This window comes from Silurus aristotelis (genome assembly GCF_946808225.1).
Source record: "Silurus aristotelis genome assembly, chromosome: 18".
Taxonomy (NCBI): domain Eukaryota; kingdom Metazoa; phylum Chordata; class Actinopteri; order Siluriformes; family Siluridae; genus Silurus; species Silurus aristotelis.
Window position 1 is genome coordinate 11,619,073 of NC_139591.1, and position 17,986 is coordinate 11,637,058.

Below are 17,986 nucleotides of genomic sequence, written 5' to 3' on the forward strand. Positions count from 1 at the left end.
GGGCCATTTATCATGAGATTTTGGGCAACATCCTCCATCCCTCAGTAAGAGCATTAAAGATGGGTCATGGCTGGGTCTTCCAGCATGACAATGACCCCAAACACACAACTAAGGCAACTAAGGAGTGGCTCCGTAAGAAGCATTTCAAGATCCTGGAGTGGCCTAGCTATTTTTCTTTTGTATCAAATACCTATTTCATACAATAAAATCTAAATTAATTATTTAAAAATCATTCAATGTGATTTTCTGGATTTTTATTTTCATTGATGAAATTGCATAAAGGAATATCTGTAAAAACTAAACCCATTTAGTGCGTTTAATAGCCACATTACATCAAAATACAAATACAGTTGCTTTTAAAAAGTCCCCCTGCAGTGGCTGTGTAGAGTAAGTTATAGGAAACTATTCGTTTATTGAAATTCATAATTATTTTTACTCGTATTTATTTATTAAATCTCGCACAGTATCATGTTGTATTCTTGTTCCCGGAAAAGCTACTTTAAATTTACCACGAATTAAATCCGTGGTAAATCGGCAGCTTTAAGAAGCTCCACTACTTGATCTACACGGCCACTGTGCAGGGACTTTTTTTTAACACACTGTATATAAATAAAAATGTAAAAATCTATTTAAAATGGTAACTGCCCTGTCTCTTTCGTTTAGTTTAAAATGATCCGAAAGTTTGGAAACTTTCTGCTGTTTTCTTTGGCCTGAACCCTTCGCTGTTTTCTCCCCGATCCTCCATTTTTCATTCTGCAGTGTGTGTTTACCTGTCCAGAGTGCTCCAGGTTTACCAGGTGGTGTGTCAGTAATAATGGTCTGTGGGAAACACAGGGATCCATGTTTAGTTAAATAGAAGCTAAGTAACTACAGGGGAATTAATTTGATCAGTCACACCATGAAGTTATGGGAAAGAGTAGTGGAAGCCAGGCTGAGAGAAGAGGTGACCATCTGTGAGCAACAGTATGGTTTTATGCCGAGGAAGAGCACTACAGATGCATTATTTGCTTTGAGAAGGTCAGAAGGAGTTGCATTGACTGTTTGTGGATTTAGAGAAAGCGTATGACAGGGTGCCAAGAGAGGAGTTGTGGTATTGTATGAGGAAATCAGGTCTGTCAGAGAAGTATGTGAGGGTAGTGCATGACATGTATGAGGACAGTGTGACAGCAGTGAAGTGTGCAGTAGGCATGACAGACTGGGTCAAGGTGGAGGTTGGACTGCATCAAGGATCAGCTCTGAGCCCTTTCCTATTTGCAATGGTGGTGGACAGGTTTATGGACGAGGTCAGACAGGAGTCTCCATGGACTATGATGTTTGCGGATGATATTGTGATTTGTGCTGAGAGTAGGGAGCAGGTTGAGATTAGCCTGGAGAGGTGGAGGTAGGCAATAGAGAGAAAGGGGATTGAAAGTCAGTAGAAGTAAGACAGAGTATGTGTGTGGATGAGAAGAAAGGCAGTGGAAGGGTGCAGCTGCAGGGAGAAGAGGTGGTGAAGGTGGAGGAGTTTAGGTACCTGGGGTCAACAGTGCAAAGTAACGGAGAGTGTGTTAGAGAAGTGAAAAAAATAGTGCAGGCAGGGTGGAGTGGGTGGAGAAGAATGGCAGGAGTGATTTGTAATAGAAGGGTATCTGCAAGAGTGAAAGGGAAAGTTTATAGGACTTTGGTGAGACCTGCGATGTTGTATGGTTTAGAGACAGTGGCATTGAGTAAAATAGAGGAGAATGGAGGTGGAGCTGGAGGTAGCTGAGTTGAAGATGTTAAGGTTTTCCTTGGGAGTGACGAGGATGGACATGATTAGAAATGAGTTTATTAGTGGGACAGCGCATGTAGGACGTTTTGGGGACAAGGTGAGGGAGGCAAGATTGAGATGGTCTGGACATGTGCAGAGGAGGGACATGGTTATATCGGTAGGAGAATGCTGAGGATGGAGCTACCAGGAAGGAGGAAAAGAGGAAGGCCAAGGAGGAGGTTCATGGATGTGAAGGAAGACATGCAGGTAGTTGGTGTGACAGAGGCAGATGTAGAGGACAGGGGGTAGTGGAGACGGATGATCCGCTGTGGCGACCCCTAATGGGAGAAGCCGAAAGAAGAAGAAGACTTACTATTAAGCTGTAGCCACACCCATAGTTTAACTCTAATTTTTATGAATGTGTGTGTATGTATATGTATATAAATGGAAAGTTGTAATGAAGCCATTACATATATTTCCTTTGTGAAAAGGCTGTTGCAGTGTTGGTTCTGCTGTTGGAAAAGAAGCCTAATAAAAGAAAGCTGCTCTGTTTGACTTAACAATCGTGGTGTCCTCCTCATTCATCCTTCATACAAACACAAAGCAGAGATAAATGGGAAATCGGACCATCTTCCTCATGCCTGTATACAAACAAAGGCTGAAACAGGAATCTCTGGTTCAGAGGGAGGTCGCGCGCTGGACTGACCAATCGGTGGCCATTCTGCAGGATGCTTTGGATGATGACGCAGACTTGGACATGTTCAGATGCAGCTCTAATGACGTTAACATAACACACAAACAGCATGCACGCTGAGAGAGCCGGCGAGGTAAACACGTTCACCATCTCAGAGCATGACGTGAGCAGGGCATTCAGGAGAGTGAATACCAGGAAGGCAGCAGGACCATAAGGCATTACAGGTCGGGGTCTGAAAGCCTGTGCTTACCAACTAGCTAAACTAGCTAGTGTTTACTGAGATATTCAATGTCTCCCTGAAACAGTCTGTTGTCCCCTAATGCTTCAAACAGTCCACCATTGTTCCTGTCCCGAAGAAGCCCCAGCTCACCTGCCTCAACGACTACCCCCCTGTAGCCCTGACTTCAGTAGTGATGAAGTGCTTTGAAAGACTGGTCAGAGACTTCATCACTACTAGACACATTGGATCCACTACAGTTTGCGTACCAGCAAAACCGCTCTACTGGGGATGCCATTGCTCATCTTCTCCACACTACGATGAGCCACCTGGACTACAGGGAGTTGTGCAAAAATGCTGTTTGTGGACTACAGTTCAGCGTTCAACACCGTAATTCCCTTCACGCTCAGCTCTAAGTGAAGGTCCTGGGACTCAGCCTGCCGCTGTGTCAATGGATCTCCAACTTCCTGACAGACAGACCACAAGCTGTACGGGTTGGCAAACACACCTCATCCACCCTCACCCTCAGCACTGGAGCTCCCCAGGGTTGTGTTCTGAGCCCCCTGCTGTACTCACTGTACACATATGACTGGGTGGTCTCTTCCACCTCCACCGCCATCATCATGCTGACGGCACTGTTGTGGTGGGCCTGATCGCCAACAATGATGAGACGTTCTACCTACAGGAGATTAAAAACCTAGAGAGATGGTGCCAGGAGGACAATCTTCTCCTGATGTCAGCAATACTATAGAGTTGATAGTGGACTTCAGCCCGAAGCAGGAGCGGTCATACCAACCGCTAAACATCAACGGGACCCAAGTAGAGAGAGTGGACAGTTTCCGGTACCTAGGTGTTCACATCACATAGGACCTGTCTTGGTCCTGTTACACCAACACCCTGGTGAAGAAGGCCCGGCAGCGTCTGTACCATCTGATACGCGTAACGGACTTTAAACTACCCTCTCAGCTGCCAAAGACTTTCTACACCTGCACTATTGGGAGCGTCCTGACGGGTAACATCACTTTCTGGTTCGGGAAAACACCATGCAGGACAGACGAGCCCTCCAGATGGAGGTGCAGTCAACTTAACCTCACTGCTCACTGCATTCATTAAATACCTAATGTATAATATACAGTGCCTTGCGAAAGTATTCGGCCCCCTTGAACTTTGCGACCTTTTGCCACATTTCAGGCTTCAAACATAAAGATATGAAACTGTCATTTTTTGTGAAGAATCAACAACAAGTGGGACACAATCATGAAGTGGAACGGAATTTATTGGACATTTAAAACTTTTTTAACAAATAAAAAACTGAAAAATTGGGCGTGCAAAATTATTCATCCCCTTTATTTTCAGTGCAGCAAACTCTCTCCAGAAGTTCAGTGAGGATCTCTGAATGATCCAATGTTGACCTAAATGACTAATGATGATAAATAGAATCCACCTGTGTGTAATCAAGTCTCCGTATAAATGCCCCTGCACTGTGATAGTCTCAGAGGTCCGTTTAAAGCGCAAGAAGAAAGCCATTTCCTAAAGATATCCATAAAAGTGTCGTTTAAAGTTTGCCACAAGCCACCTGGGAGACACACCAAACATGTGGAAGAAGGTGCTCTGGTCAGATGAAACCAAAATTGAACTTTTTGGCAACAATGCAAAACGTTATGTTTGGTGTAAAAGCAACACAGCTCATCACCCTGAACACACCATCCCCACTGTCAAACATGGTGGTGGCAGCATCATGGTTTGGGCCTGCTTTTCTTCAGCAGGGACAGGGAAGATGGTTAAACTTGATGGGAAGATGGATGGAGCCAAATACAGGACCATTCTGGAAGAAAACCTGATGGAGTCTGCAAAAGACCTGAGACTGGGACGGAGATTTGTCTTCCAACAAGACAATGATCCAAAACATAAAGCAAAATCTACAATGGAATGGTTCACAAATAAACATATCCAGGTGTTAGAATGGCCAAGTCAAAGTCCAGACCTGAATCCAATCGAGAATCTGTGGAAAGAACTGAAAACTGCTGTTCACAAATGCTCTCCATCCAACCTCACTGAGCTTGAGCTGTTTTGCAAGGAGGAATGGGTGAAAATTTTAGTCTCTCGATGTGCAAAACTGATAGAGACATACCCCAAGCGACTTACAGCTGTAATCGCAGCAAAAGGTGGCGCTACAAAGTATTAACTTAAGGGGGCTGAATAATTTTGCACGCCCAATTTTTCAGTTTTTTATTTGTTAAAAAAGTTTGAAATATCCAATAAATTTCGTTCCACTTCATGTTTGTGTCCCACTTGTTGTTGATTCTTTACAAAAAATTACAGTTTTCTATCTTTATGTTTGAAGCCTGAAATGTGGCAAAAGGTCGCAAAGTTCAAGGGGGCCGAATACTTTCGCAAGGCACTGTATGTGATTTTTTTTTTTTAGTTGTTGTACCTTGTGGAATCTGTTGCAGATGATCTTTGATGTGGATATACAGTGGTGTAAAAAAATGTTTGCCCCCTTCCTGATTTTTTTTTTTTTTTTTTTTTTGCATTTGTCACACTTTAATGTTTCAGATCATCAAACTAATTTAGATATTAGTTAAAGATAACACAAGTGAACAAAAATCCAAAACTACATGGCTCTTTGTGAAAGTGTTTAACCCCCACTCTTGCCTCAGTAAAGGTCAGAGACTGAGCAAAAATAGTCTGCATGGCAGTGTTCCAAGACGAAACCTCTGCTGAGCAAAAAAAACATAAGGGTTTGCCTCAGTTTTGCCAGAAAACATTTTGATGATCCCAAAGACTTTCGGAAAAATACTCTGTGGACAGACAAGACAAAAGAAACTTTTTGGACGGTGTGTGTCCCATTACTGAAGCAAACTTGGGTTCTGCAGCAGGACAATGATTCAAAACACACCAGCAAGTCCACCTCTGAACGGCTGAAGAAAACTAAATGAAGCTTGTGGTGTGTCCTAGTCAGTTCTGATCTGAATCCTATTGAGATGCTTTGGCTTGACCTTAAAAAGGAAGTTATTGCAAACACTTGATTGCAGTTGTTGCTGCTAAGGGTGGCCCAACCAGTTATTAGCTTTAGGGGGCAAACACTTTTTCACACAGGGCCATGTAGTTTTAGATTTTCTTTTCCCTCAATAATAAAGACCTTTCATTTAAAAACTGCATGTTGTGTTCACTTGTGTTACCTTTTACTAATATTTAAATTAATTTGATGATCTGAAACATTAAAGTGTGACAAACATGCCCAAAAATAAGAATTCACAACACTGTATGTCATGTATTCCTTCTGACATTTTGTGTTTAAAAATTTTTTTTTTTAATCTCATATTTTAAAGTTTAATAAAATTTTTAATAAAACCTGAAATTAATTAACATAATTAATATAATTTTTAAACAACAAGATATTTTCTAAAGGTAAGGTATGGTGACTACATGCATATAGATATACAGTCCTAGTACTTGAAACATGCACAGAGGACTAGATGAAACTAGGAGTTAATTAATCATGATCATGAAGTTAGTAAAGGTATACTTTGGATGAATGTTTCTGTTCTGACCCAAAATCTACTAGATTGCTTCAGAAGACATTTATTAAACTCACAGAGTCTTATGGCTTACAATTAAGCTCGTTCTGGGTTTTTTTTTCAGAACATGGAGACTGTACCTATTCACTTGCATTGTATGGTTATATTCATGTCATACCTCCATCAAAATATGAGTCACATTTAGAACTTCCTAGATGCCTGGAGGGAGGAAACAGGAACCTGACACAAGTAAAAGGTGGTGTCTGATGGTGCTGAAAAAGACACTTCCCACTAAAGTGCAAGGACAACTGAAAGGAGTGATAGGTCTTCTGTGACATTGTACTTATGCCTTTCAGGCCAAGACTCTAAAACAATACCAGACAAAGAGAAAGGAAAAGAAAGAGGAAAGTGAGGCCTTAAGAACATAACTATACAAGGTCAATGGGGAAATGGCAAGATGCAAACATAAAACAGACAATAAAAATTATAATGCCATAAAACAAGCTGCAGTGCTAGTTCCATTAACTACAATTATAAGATCAGGTAGGGCAACCTCCAGTGCTAACAGCCGCACCCATTGCACACCCAAGAGTTCCTCCAGTATATGTGTTTGCAGGAGAACCGTAGTAGCCCCAGAAGAGCCGACCATTTGGCAGAGGAAGTGGTAGAGAAGGATGGGCCAGTCCTGGAGGTCCACCAGCAGCACGGACAAGAGATTGCGAGCTTGAGTGTTGGCAGTGTGTAGATCCAATTCACATCAATAGGAAGTGTCCACAGGCACAAAGAACTTAGGGAGACAGAGTAGAAAGAGCAGAAAGGCATGGCCAGATACTAGGACCACAAGGGCCAGCATCATCTGTCTAACAGGAGGACAGGGCCAAGGATGGGATAGAGTTAGTATGGGATAAACCCCAATGCCATTTAGTGGTCAATGATTAGGACCAATTGGAAGAATGCCACCATGTTACTATGCCCTTGCTGCAGCTGCATATGCCAAATCATACCAAAAAGTGTCTGTGATTAATATAGGGGTATGATATAATTTTCTCAGCACTAAAACTGACAATAGAGCGTTTTAAAACAGTCAACCCTGCTGAAAGAATGGTGACCCCTTAAGGATAAATTATTGTAGCACTATGCTTCAAAATACTTAGAAAAGCCCCATAGCGACCGGGGGAATTACACATAATTGATTGGATTAGGAAAAGGCCCCAGGTAAAAGCCCGATTATCAGTAAACAGAACAGAATGAAAATCCCAGTATAACCCAGTATGAGTGTAAGAAAATAATGCACAACTCATGACACAAGGTTCTGAAAATGTTATTAGATTTCACAAAACAAACATGACACAAACAGGAAAATCCTTAGTGGTGTTTGTCACTTAGTAGAGCTGCATAGTGACCGGGGGAATTACACATAATTGATTGGATTAGTGGATCTTAGTGTTAAGATGGGTTTTACACTGGTTCTCTAAACAAATTCCTATGTTATCTGTTCAGTGTCTGTAGGATCTTTACGATGAGAGTATGTAAGGTACACAGAATGTCTTTGTCTGGGCTCACACATCTTTGGTTACTATGTATTCTTAACCAATTAGAAACAGTTTAAGTCAGGTTTTTTCCAGTGTGCATATATACAGTTGTATGCAAATATTTAGGAACCCTTGACAATGTCCATGATTTTCATTTATAAATATTTGGGTGTTTGGATCAGCAATTTCATTTTGATCTATCAAATGACTGAAGGACACAGTAATATTTCAGCAGTGAAATGAGGTTTATTGGATTAACAGAAAATGCGCAATATGCATCAAAACGAAATTAGACAGGCACCCTTGTCATTTTGTTGATTTAAATACCTGTAACTACTTCGCACTGATTAATTGGAACACACAATTAGTTTGGTGAGCTCATTAAGCCTTGAACTTCATAGACAGGTGCATCCCATCATGAGAAAAGGTATTTGAGGTGACCAATTGCAAGTTGTTGTTCTCTTTGACTATCCTTTGAAAGGTGGCAACATGGGGGTCTCAAAACAACTCTCAAATGACCTGAAAACGAGGCTTGTTTAACATTATGGTTTAGGGGAAGGCTACAAAATGTTATCTCAGAGATATAACTGTCAGTGTCCACTGTGAGGAACAGAGTGAGTTCTTGTTAAGGCCAGAAGTGGCAGGCGACATAAAATATTGGCGAGGCAAACGCGAAGGATGGTGAGAACGGTCAAAAACAGCGCACAGACCACCTCTAAAGACCTACAACATCAACTTGCTGCAGATGGTGTCACTGTGCATCGTTCAACAATTTAGCGCACTTTGCACAAGGAGAAGCTGTATGGGAGAGTGATGCAACGCCACAAACGGAGTCGCTTGAGGTATGCAAATGCACATTTGGACAAGCCATCTTAATTTTGGAATAAGGTGCTGTGGACTGATGAAACAAAGATTGAGTTATTTGGTCATAACAAGGGGGGTTATGCATGGTGGCAAAAGAACAGAGTGTTCCAAGAAAAACACTTGCTACCCACAGTAAAGTTTGGGCATATTGGGCTGCGTGGCCAGTACTGGGAATCTGGTTAAAGTTGAGGGTCACATGGATTCTACTTAATATCAGCAGATTCTTGAGAATAAGGTTGAGGAATCAGACACAAAGATGAAGTTACGCCGGGGCTGGATATTGTTGTGTTAATGTTTAACAATAGATTAAATAAAAAGGAACAAGTTTAACCATGATTAACTATAAATCATTCTGAAGGTCTAAGCCTCAAGCATCGATTTTAGATCACAGTTTTTCAATGAAAGAATGTATAACGAATGTATTTGGCCAAAAGACGGAAAATTTAATTTGTACTTTGTGGGACAATGAAGAAAAAGTTAGATGACTGGGAAGAAAAGAAGAAGACAAAAAAATGTAGAAGGTGTTAAAGGGAAAAATGAAGGAAAAAGACAGCATGCAGAAAAACAGAAAGAGAAAGGAACAGCGCCACCCTCAGGGCTGTATGATGGGGACAATTGGCCACCGTCTTACAATAAAGCATGACTTCCAAAAACAGCAGGACTCTACCCAGAACTTCAGATTGATGGTAATAACTGGACCATGGAGAAATAAAAGTGCATGGAGTTCTAAATGGATGTTACAGACTTGAAGATGATGAACAAAAGAGCCGAACCATCAAGAATGCGAAGGGATTTGTGTCCCGGACCATTGCTCCAAACAAAACAAGCAGAAGACCAAGAACACACTCTGAGCATTACCCTTAGACCAGTACGCCCCAAGAACTTGTAAAAAGTAAACAAAACAGGAGACCATATCCGAATGGGGCGGAACCAACAGGGTTTAAACTTTTCGAAGACAGACAAGAAGAAGATAAGAGAAAGAGCAGATTTAAGGAATGAGTCAAGACCGGAGTCACGTCTGCAAGAGAGTGAAAGAGCATATAGCCAAGGAGAAGTAAACAGCAAACTAGTAAAAATGGAAAGAAAAGTAAGAATAACATCGCTGGAGGAAGACAAAGATCTGGATAAGATAGCGGAAGCAGTAGCAAACTCAGGCCAGAAGTGAAAGGAATGAAAGAAAGGACAAGAAAAAGAACTAATGTTAACTAATTATGAACTGATAAAAGAGAGCAGTAAGTTGCTGGATACAAACCTGAAACAGTTCGAAATGGCGTCAATGGGCCAAAGAAGCACAAGCCAAAGCAAAAAATCATGTGAAAGAGAGCCTGGATAAGACAAGCACCGAAACAACACCCATGACCTTGATAACACCAGAGGGAGAAAATAAACTAGTATTAAGGAACAAAAGTACATTAAGGACCCCGACACATTATAGTTGTGCTACAACTCTTGAAAGAGGGATAGAAGAGTTGTGGCAACCAAGCAAATCCAAGTATCTGAAGTGAATAAAGTAGTGATGAACAAAATGATGAAGAGGAAGACATGGAGCACAGAAAAAAAGGCACACACAGCAACAGATTGTACGATAGCTTACTATAACAGTAAAAGGAAAAGAGGTCCAATACATACCTTGGTCATTTATGGATGTAATAAAGCTGATAATTAGGCTGCCAGATATGTGTAAAGGAGCACAAAGATTCATTACACAGTTTAAAAAAAAAAACAATGGGACACCAACTGGCACATGGAGACATCAAGGCTATTCTAGCCCAAACCATGGGCAAAGCAAAAACAAATTTATCAAATTAAATTAAGCAAAAATTAAGCAAAAATAACTGGCTGCAGAGGACCCCAGATGGCCCATTTGGCCCATTTCAAACTGACATCTGGAGCACACTAAGAAAACAATACCCCACAAAGTTGGATCCAGAAAAACTGGAAACTACTTGACTGGGAAAAGAGGAAAATGTGGCTAAGTTCATCCAGGTCTTGCAAGATACATTGGAGAGACGAAACGGAGCACCCTGGGATTAGTCTGCCACAAGTAAAAGATGGTTCCGAATGGTGCTAAAAAAGACACTTCCTGATTAAGTACAATGACAACTGGAAGGGGTAATCCATTTTGTGAACCAGTACTGGAAAAAAAAAAAAAAAAAAAAAAAAAAAAAAAAGAGGCAAGTGAGGCCTTAGTAAAAGAATTGTATAAGGCCCAACTGGGAGAAATGGCAAGAGGACAAATAGAAGCGAAAGGATACCACTGTGAAACACCCAATACCCCAGTCACAAACCCAAGGGATACAGCCCAGAATGCAAGGAGGTGCATGGTGATTAATAAAAAGGATGCGAAGTATAGAATGCTTGACAATGTGTATTGGCTAGAGTATGCTCAAGCCCATGCATCAGAGTTATGGAACACATACACCCAATGGAAACCATGGCTTACACACATGCACCCAGACTGCAAAGAACCTGAGGGACTTTTGCACTGCACTATCAAGTATGATCCGTAAGGATCTGATGAAGTATACACCCTCTTATGGGAAGAACAAATGGAAGGACACAAGTATGATATGAAAACTACAGAAATAGTAATCGGGGCACAAAGAGTAGCAGCTTTTGCACAACTACCAGAAAACGTTTAAAACTGTTACCAAGTGGACAATGCAGTGCCCCATGTCTCATAGTGTCTCGGTTTCGTAGTCCAACGAAAGAGCAGCACCAACAGGATTCACGTTGTGTTAACACAACAATATGAAATGGGAAAGCAACCCTACCAAAAAACATCTGTAATTACCATGGGGCATCCAGTCATGCTGTATACCACACACGGTCTACATACATTTCTAACTAGCCAACCCTTTGTTATTAACAATTCGTGGCGAACAATATATGATGTAATCTTGTTAGTACCCGAACTGACAATATTTAAGAGAAATAGGCCTTTTGTGTAAATAGAAAAAGTCTTAGATCTTTGAGTTTAGCTTATAAAAAATGGGGGCAAAAACAAAAGTGTTGCTTTTTTTTTGCTCAGTATACATATCAGAAATGCTGATATTCATGAGCAAATACAATGGAAAAATGTGGGGCAATTAAAGAACGAGGTACTTACATTTAGTGTAATGTGGAAGGTCTGTTTTTAGCTCTGGTTTTATACGTTCCTCTTCTATTTAAAGAGGCACACAGGCCAGATCATTGTGGAAAGGTGGAGATCATTAGAAAGATCCGCAAGAACTGGTGGTCTCCATATTTAGAACATATGGTTGATCAGGCCCTCTCAAGGTGTGCACAATGTTTGAACACAACTATAGGAAAACATTACAGGTTGGAGAATTATTATATTGACCTATATGAGTATTCAAATGCAGAAATGGCTTTGTTTACTTCTTTGTACCTATCCTCGTTCCGCCTTGGACTCTGATGTGTACTTTTCTAAGTGGCATCAACCTGATTTTAATGTTTGTACTGATGTGTGGGCCTTGTTGAAAGTTCATGTGTGAGCTTGTAAAGGCTTAAAGGGATGAATGTAAAATAATTTGTTAAGTTAATGCTGAAACGTTATACAATAAACTGCACACTCTTAATTTTACAAGCCAAAACACAGAACACAGCAACTATGGGCACATTGTTCTGGAAGTTTATTTTGACCAGGTCATGTTGACCAGATCATAGTAAAAGAATGAATTGTTCTCAGCCAGCGTGGCCCATAAGAACCGAGTAATTACTTGAGGGAACATGCAGAAGGAATAAACATAGGACAACTCAGAAAGAATTCCCAGCTGAATCTCCACTGGCCTGACCAGTAAGATCCTCACATACAGGTGAGGTGGCCTCTAATCATGACCCATAGTCCCATGAATCAACACTGGGACTAGAACAGGATACAATACTATCATTATCAATATTCGAAAATAAGTTGGTATCAGGGAGCCATATGTCTGTTTGGGTAGAAGTGTCAGAGACTTAAGGGACAGAAACCAGTCGGTATGGTGGCCACATTCGTGAGTCAGGTGAAGATGTTAAATACAGTAGAGTATCAAGAAACAGTGCATATTCAGCAGACACATGCGTTAGCAGAAACTAGCGATACCGTCTTTTAAGTAAGTACATGTGCCCTTGTGCCAGGTTACGCTGTACATGGATTCACCTGGCTGAAACATATTATTCTTTAGCACTAATTTAAGCACGTATGCAGAATCATGTGTCATGACATGAGTATGCTCTCTGGTTAATTGTGGTTTTACTCCAAAAAACGATTCTGCTTTTTCTCATCCATGTTTCTTAAAGTCTTTTTTGAGAAGGATTATTTTTTAGACATTATTGGTACCAGAGGACCCAGCTTTTCTCGTTGCAATCTTTTTTGCTCCAACATTCTCACTGCAAAGCATAGTGGAGGCGGTGTGATTGTGTGGGATGCTTTGCTGGTGAAACTGTTGATTTAATCAACAACTTGCTATCCCATCTGGTTTGCACTTAGTGGGACTCCATTGAAGCTTAGAGCAAAAATGCTTCCATCCAGCATGTCTTTTTCACAGAAGGTTTTGTATATTTGAGCAAGACAATGTTAACTGCATAGTAAGTTTCTTTTCGGCTTCTCCCGTTAGGGGTCGCCACAGCGGATCCTCCGCACGTTTGATTTGGCACATGTTTTACGCTGGATGCCCTTCCTAACGCAACCCTCCCCAATTTATCCGGGCTTGGGACCGGCACTAAGAGTGGCTGGGGATGGTTCCCTGACCGGGAATCGAACCCGGGTCGCAGCGGTGGGAGCGCTGCATCTTAACCACTAGACCACCAGGGGACCTTAAAACTTTCTTTTCGGCTTCTCCCGTTAGGGGTCGCCACAGCGGATCCTCCGCACGTTTGATTTGGCACATGTTTTACGCTGGATGCCCTTCCTAACGCAACCCTCCCCAATTTATCCGGGCTTGGGACCGGCACTAAGAGTGGCTGGGGATGGTTCCCTGACCGGGAATCGAACCCGGGTCGCAGCGGTGGGAGCGCTGCATCTTAACCACTAGACCACCAGGGGACCTACAATGTTAACTGCATATTAAACCTAATAAAATGGCATGACTTCGTAGTAGAAGGTGCTGAACTGGCCTGCCAGCAGTTTAGACCTTTCACCATTTGACCATTTGAAAAAATCATGAAACAAAAAATACAACAAAGGTCACCCAAAACTGTTGAGCAGCTATAATCCTGTATTAGACACACATGGGACAACATCCCTCTCCCAAAACTTCAGCAAATGGTCTTCTTCGTTCCTACATGTATATGGAGAGAGGACATGATGCCACACAATGGTTACCATGGCCCTGTCCCATCTTTTTTTTGAGACCTATTGCAGCTAATAAATTCAAAATGACCTTGTATTTTCTTATATGGTAAATATATTTTCATATTAAACATTTAAAATGATCTTTTAATTTGAATTGTTTATAAAAAAAAGAGAATGCAATGATTTGCAAATATCATAAATACATATTTTATTTACATTTTAAAAAAGATTTTGTGTCCCAAACTACATTTACATTACTACATTTCAAAGTCAAATATCTTACTTTTTACTCAACTATCTTTTGCAAAATCAGTTGTTCCTTTTTATTTTGCGTGAATAAAAACTTACACTAATTAGGATAGAGTGCGTGCTCTGGTTTGAACTTGTTTCGATTGCTACTTGGTGGTATGTACTTAGCACAAACATACAGTTCAGCTTCAGTTCAAAAAACATTTTCAGAGTAATAAATTATGAAAGAAACTCCTGAATCTAGCTTGCACCTGTATCCTTATTTGCACAATTTTATTTTAAGTAGCTGAAAAGAAGGTTTTGGGGTCATGATCATTTTTAATAGATATCAATCAGTGTTTATCAGTGCTAATTTATATCATTCTATTAATATATTGGTGTGCTAAGAGTAACAAGAGTCTTTTCACATAAACTAAATTAATTAAGCAAGAGTTTAATAACAAAAATGATAAGACATTGTAGCCATAATAAATCATAATACTTTAGATACTTATGTACATTTAAAGGCAAATTTTTTTACTTAAGTGAAAGTTTAAAGGGAGCACTTTTACTATAACTGGAGCTACTGTATCTCTACTTTAACTCAAGTATATGGTTTGTGTACTTTGTTCACCACTGTATGTTTATTTCACTTAAAAATCTATTTTATGTCTTTTTTAAACTAATATTATAAATAACAAGTTCTGTTAAGTAAGGGACCTCCACCCTATTCCTGTGGTAAATGGGGTAGGATCATTTCACAGTCCACCCATCCTGGATGACAGAAGTCCACAACGTCACCCTCGTACCACCTTGGCTCACACAATGACCTCTCAGTATAACTGAATACTGCACCCAGCAAGAAATTACTTGTTTTAATGCTGTGTGCATACAGACTTCCAGATTAATACAACTTTCAGTAAAAAAAAAAATTAAATGTAATTAATTTAAAACATTTTAAATTTCCTTATAAAAATCACTTGCTAAGGTATTTTTGTTGCATGGCGATTTTTTTTCAAAAACAATTCAGTGGGAGTCTTTTTTTCAATGTTTCTATTGAACATTACAATGTGTGTTTTTGATTTTAAGTGGTAAGAGAAAGTCCTGGCAAAGACAAACTTTTAAACTATTACATATACAGTATATTATATGTATGTATGTAGGTATGTATTTATGCATGTATGTATGTATGTATGTATGGCTACACACATAGAATATTAAATGTTAAAAAAAAAAAACACACGCATTATTGTAGAAAGTTTAAAAAGGGGTCTATCATCTTATTGTATGACACTCTCTATGAGTGTTATGTCCAAAGTCTTAACACATTTAGCCTCAAATGACTTTAAATAAAGAGGTTTTTACAGTCTTATTAGGATCTAAGTACGACCAGGTAATAGTTTCCATAAATAACTAGATCTAATTTCATTTCTCTGGTGAATTATTTCGTTTGGACTGTGGCAACGGTAGTGATTAAAAGTTATAATTTTTTTCTTTACAGCAAAGCAAATAGTGCACTTGTATTCCTTATGCATCATTATCGAAATTAAGTTCACTACTACCTTTAAAAGTGAGCCAAATACGTTTCTTCTGTGTGAATAAACAAGAGAATGAAAGTTAGAAGTCATGTATGTCTTACCTCGTGAAGAGTAGAAATTGAGTATGCTGCCGTATAATTTCTGCAGCGTTTTCCTTTTACTCGCGCCTACGTCATGCTAGGTAACGACTGAAAGAAGCATACGTACTGCTTTTAATAGACAGTCCATTCATCCTTTTTTTTTTTTTTTTTTTACGATTACCTCCAGGGACAGACTGATGACAGCTTCACGACGTCGAAAATGCTCGTCTGTCAGGACAAGCCACTTTGGTGTACAGTGATTGGTTGTTTAAAAAAGTTTATAAAGTATCAATGTATGAAGAAGTTGTCATAAAGTGGCTGTGTGTGCCTGTATGTCCTTTCTTTGCTAGCGTGTTTAAAATATCTTTTAGCCTAATTTGAGACTTCTGTGCAGGATAAGACAAGGAAATGAAGGATAAAATGAATAAGATAAAAATCTTGTCATTGAAATTTCAAGCAGCAACAGTCCAGGACAAGAGTATGAGCAGTATAAGACTATACTATGCAAATCCGGCAGTATGACATGTAATTTCACCGATTACTTCAGTATTGCACTGTTTGTAACGTGCTATTCGGTTTGCCAGTATTCGAGGTGAAAAGAGTTGGAGGTACAGTATTTGCAGGATCCTTGTGTTTGTACTGAAAGAAGTATATAAGAAGAAAATATCCAATCATTCCAAATAAAAACTACAAAAATATTGTAAATACTAAAAAAAAAAAAAAAATGTGAGTGGTACACAGTTTTATAGCACTTTACTATAATTTTAAGATGTTTTATCGTCCAGGACAGCTTCAACTTATTTTACACTGGCTGTGTGACATATGACACCAACTGCATTAAATGCCTGAGTAAAGGATAATTGTATAAATCTTGAAATCACACGATTGAGAGCATCTTTAACAGTTAAAAAATGCTTAACTCATATAATATAATCAGTTAATGCTTCATGATATTTCCAAATTCTATGGGATCTGCAAATAAATAAGTTTGTATTGATAGTGATAGACATGTTCATGTAATACAATTTCCTATGCATTTAGTTTCTGTTTGTTAAGGGTAAAGCTGACTCTACGCATTACAATATGTTGTTTGGTATTTAGTGGGAAACCCGGAATCACAATTTACCCACCTGTGGTAGAAGTAATTTGCAGAACAGGGAGGTGGAGCAAGCATAGAGTTAGGGTCTGCCTTTGTTGTGGTGAAATATATCAGGAAATGTATCAATAATAAATATGAGATTCTCTTTTTGATAGATAGATAGATAGATAGATAGATAGATAGATAGATAGATAGATAGATAGATAGATAGATAGATAGATAGATAGATAGATAGATAGATCATATGTACAATGAATAAATATAAAGGCTATAGCAGTGCAGAGATGTGTGGACATTGTTGAGAAGATTATCGGTTCTAAGGCTATAGAATTGGAAAAAATAAATTTACAAAATATGTTCAGAAGTAGAAGGTTAAAAGGTTATTTTTAAAAGGTTATATTTAAAAAAATGTGCAAGCTAAATAAACAAGTCCACTTTATAAAAAAAAATATATATATATATATATATATATATATATATATATATATATATATATATATATATATATATATATATATATATATATACAGTGGGTACGGAAAGTATTCAGACACCCTTAAATTTTTCACTCTTTTTTATTTTGCAGCCATTTGCTAAAATCATTTAAGTTCATTTCTTTTCCTCATGAATGTACACATAGCACCCTATATTGACAGAAAAACACAGAATTGTTGACATTGTTGCAGATTTATTAAAAAAGAAAAACTGAAATATCACATGGTCCTAAGTATTCAGACCCTTTGCTCAGTATTTAGTAGAAGCAGCCATTTGATCTAATACAGCCAGGAGTCTTTTTGGGAAAGATGCAACAAGTTTTTCACACCTGGATTCAGGGATCCTCTGCCATTCCTCCTTGCAGATCCTCTCCAGTTCTGTCAGGTTGGACGGTAAACGTTGGTGGACAGCTATTTTTAGGTCTCTCCAGAGATGCTCAATTGGGTTTAAGTCATTGCTCTGGCTGGGGCATTCAAGAACAGTCACGGAGTTGTTGTGAAGCCACTCCATCGTTATTTTAGCTGTGTGCTTAGGGTCATTGTCTTGTTGGAAGGTAAACCTTCAGCCCAGTCTGAGGTCCAAAGCACTCTGGAGAAGGTTTTCGTCCAGGATATCCCTGTGCTTGGCCGCATTCATCTTTCCCTTGATTGCAACCAGTCGTCCTGTCCCTGCAGCTGAAAAACGCCCCCACAGCATGATGCTGCCATCACC

The 17,986-nt window shown here is 39.5% G+C and overlaps 1 protein-coding gene across 1 annotated transcript in view; it reads right to left on the minus strand.

The window, feature by feature from the left end:
- Positions 1–15,823, minus strand: part of hapln1b (hyaluronan and proteoglycan link protein 1b) — a 37,697-nt gene extending 21,874 nt beyond the window's left edge. The window contains exon 1 of the mRNA XM_083569158.1: positions 15,703–15,823. The gene's annotated coding sequence lies outside the window, so the exon portion shown is untranslated. The remainder of the gene's footprint in view (positions 1–15,702) is intronic.
- Between the last annotated feature and the right edge of the window lie 2,163 nt (positions 15,824–17,986).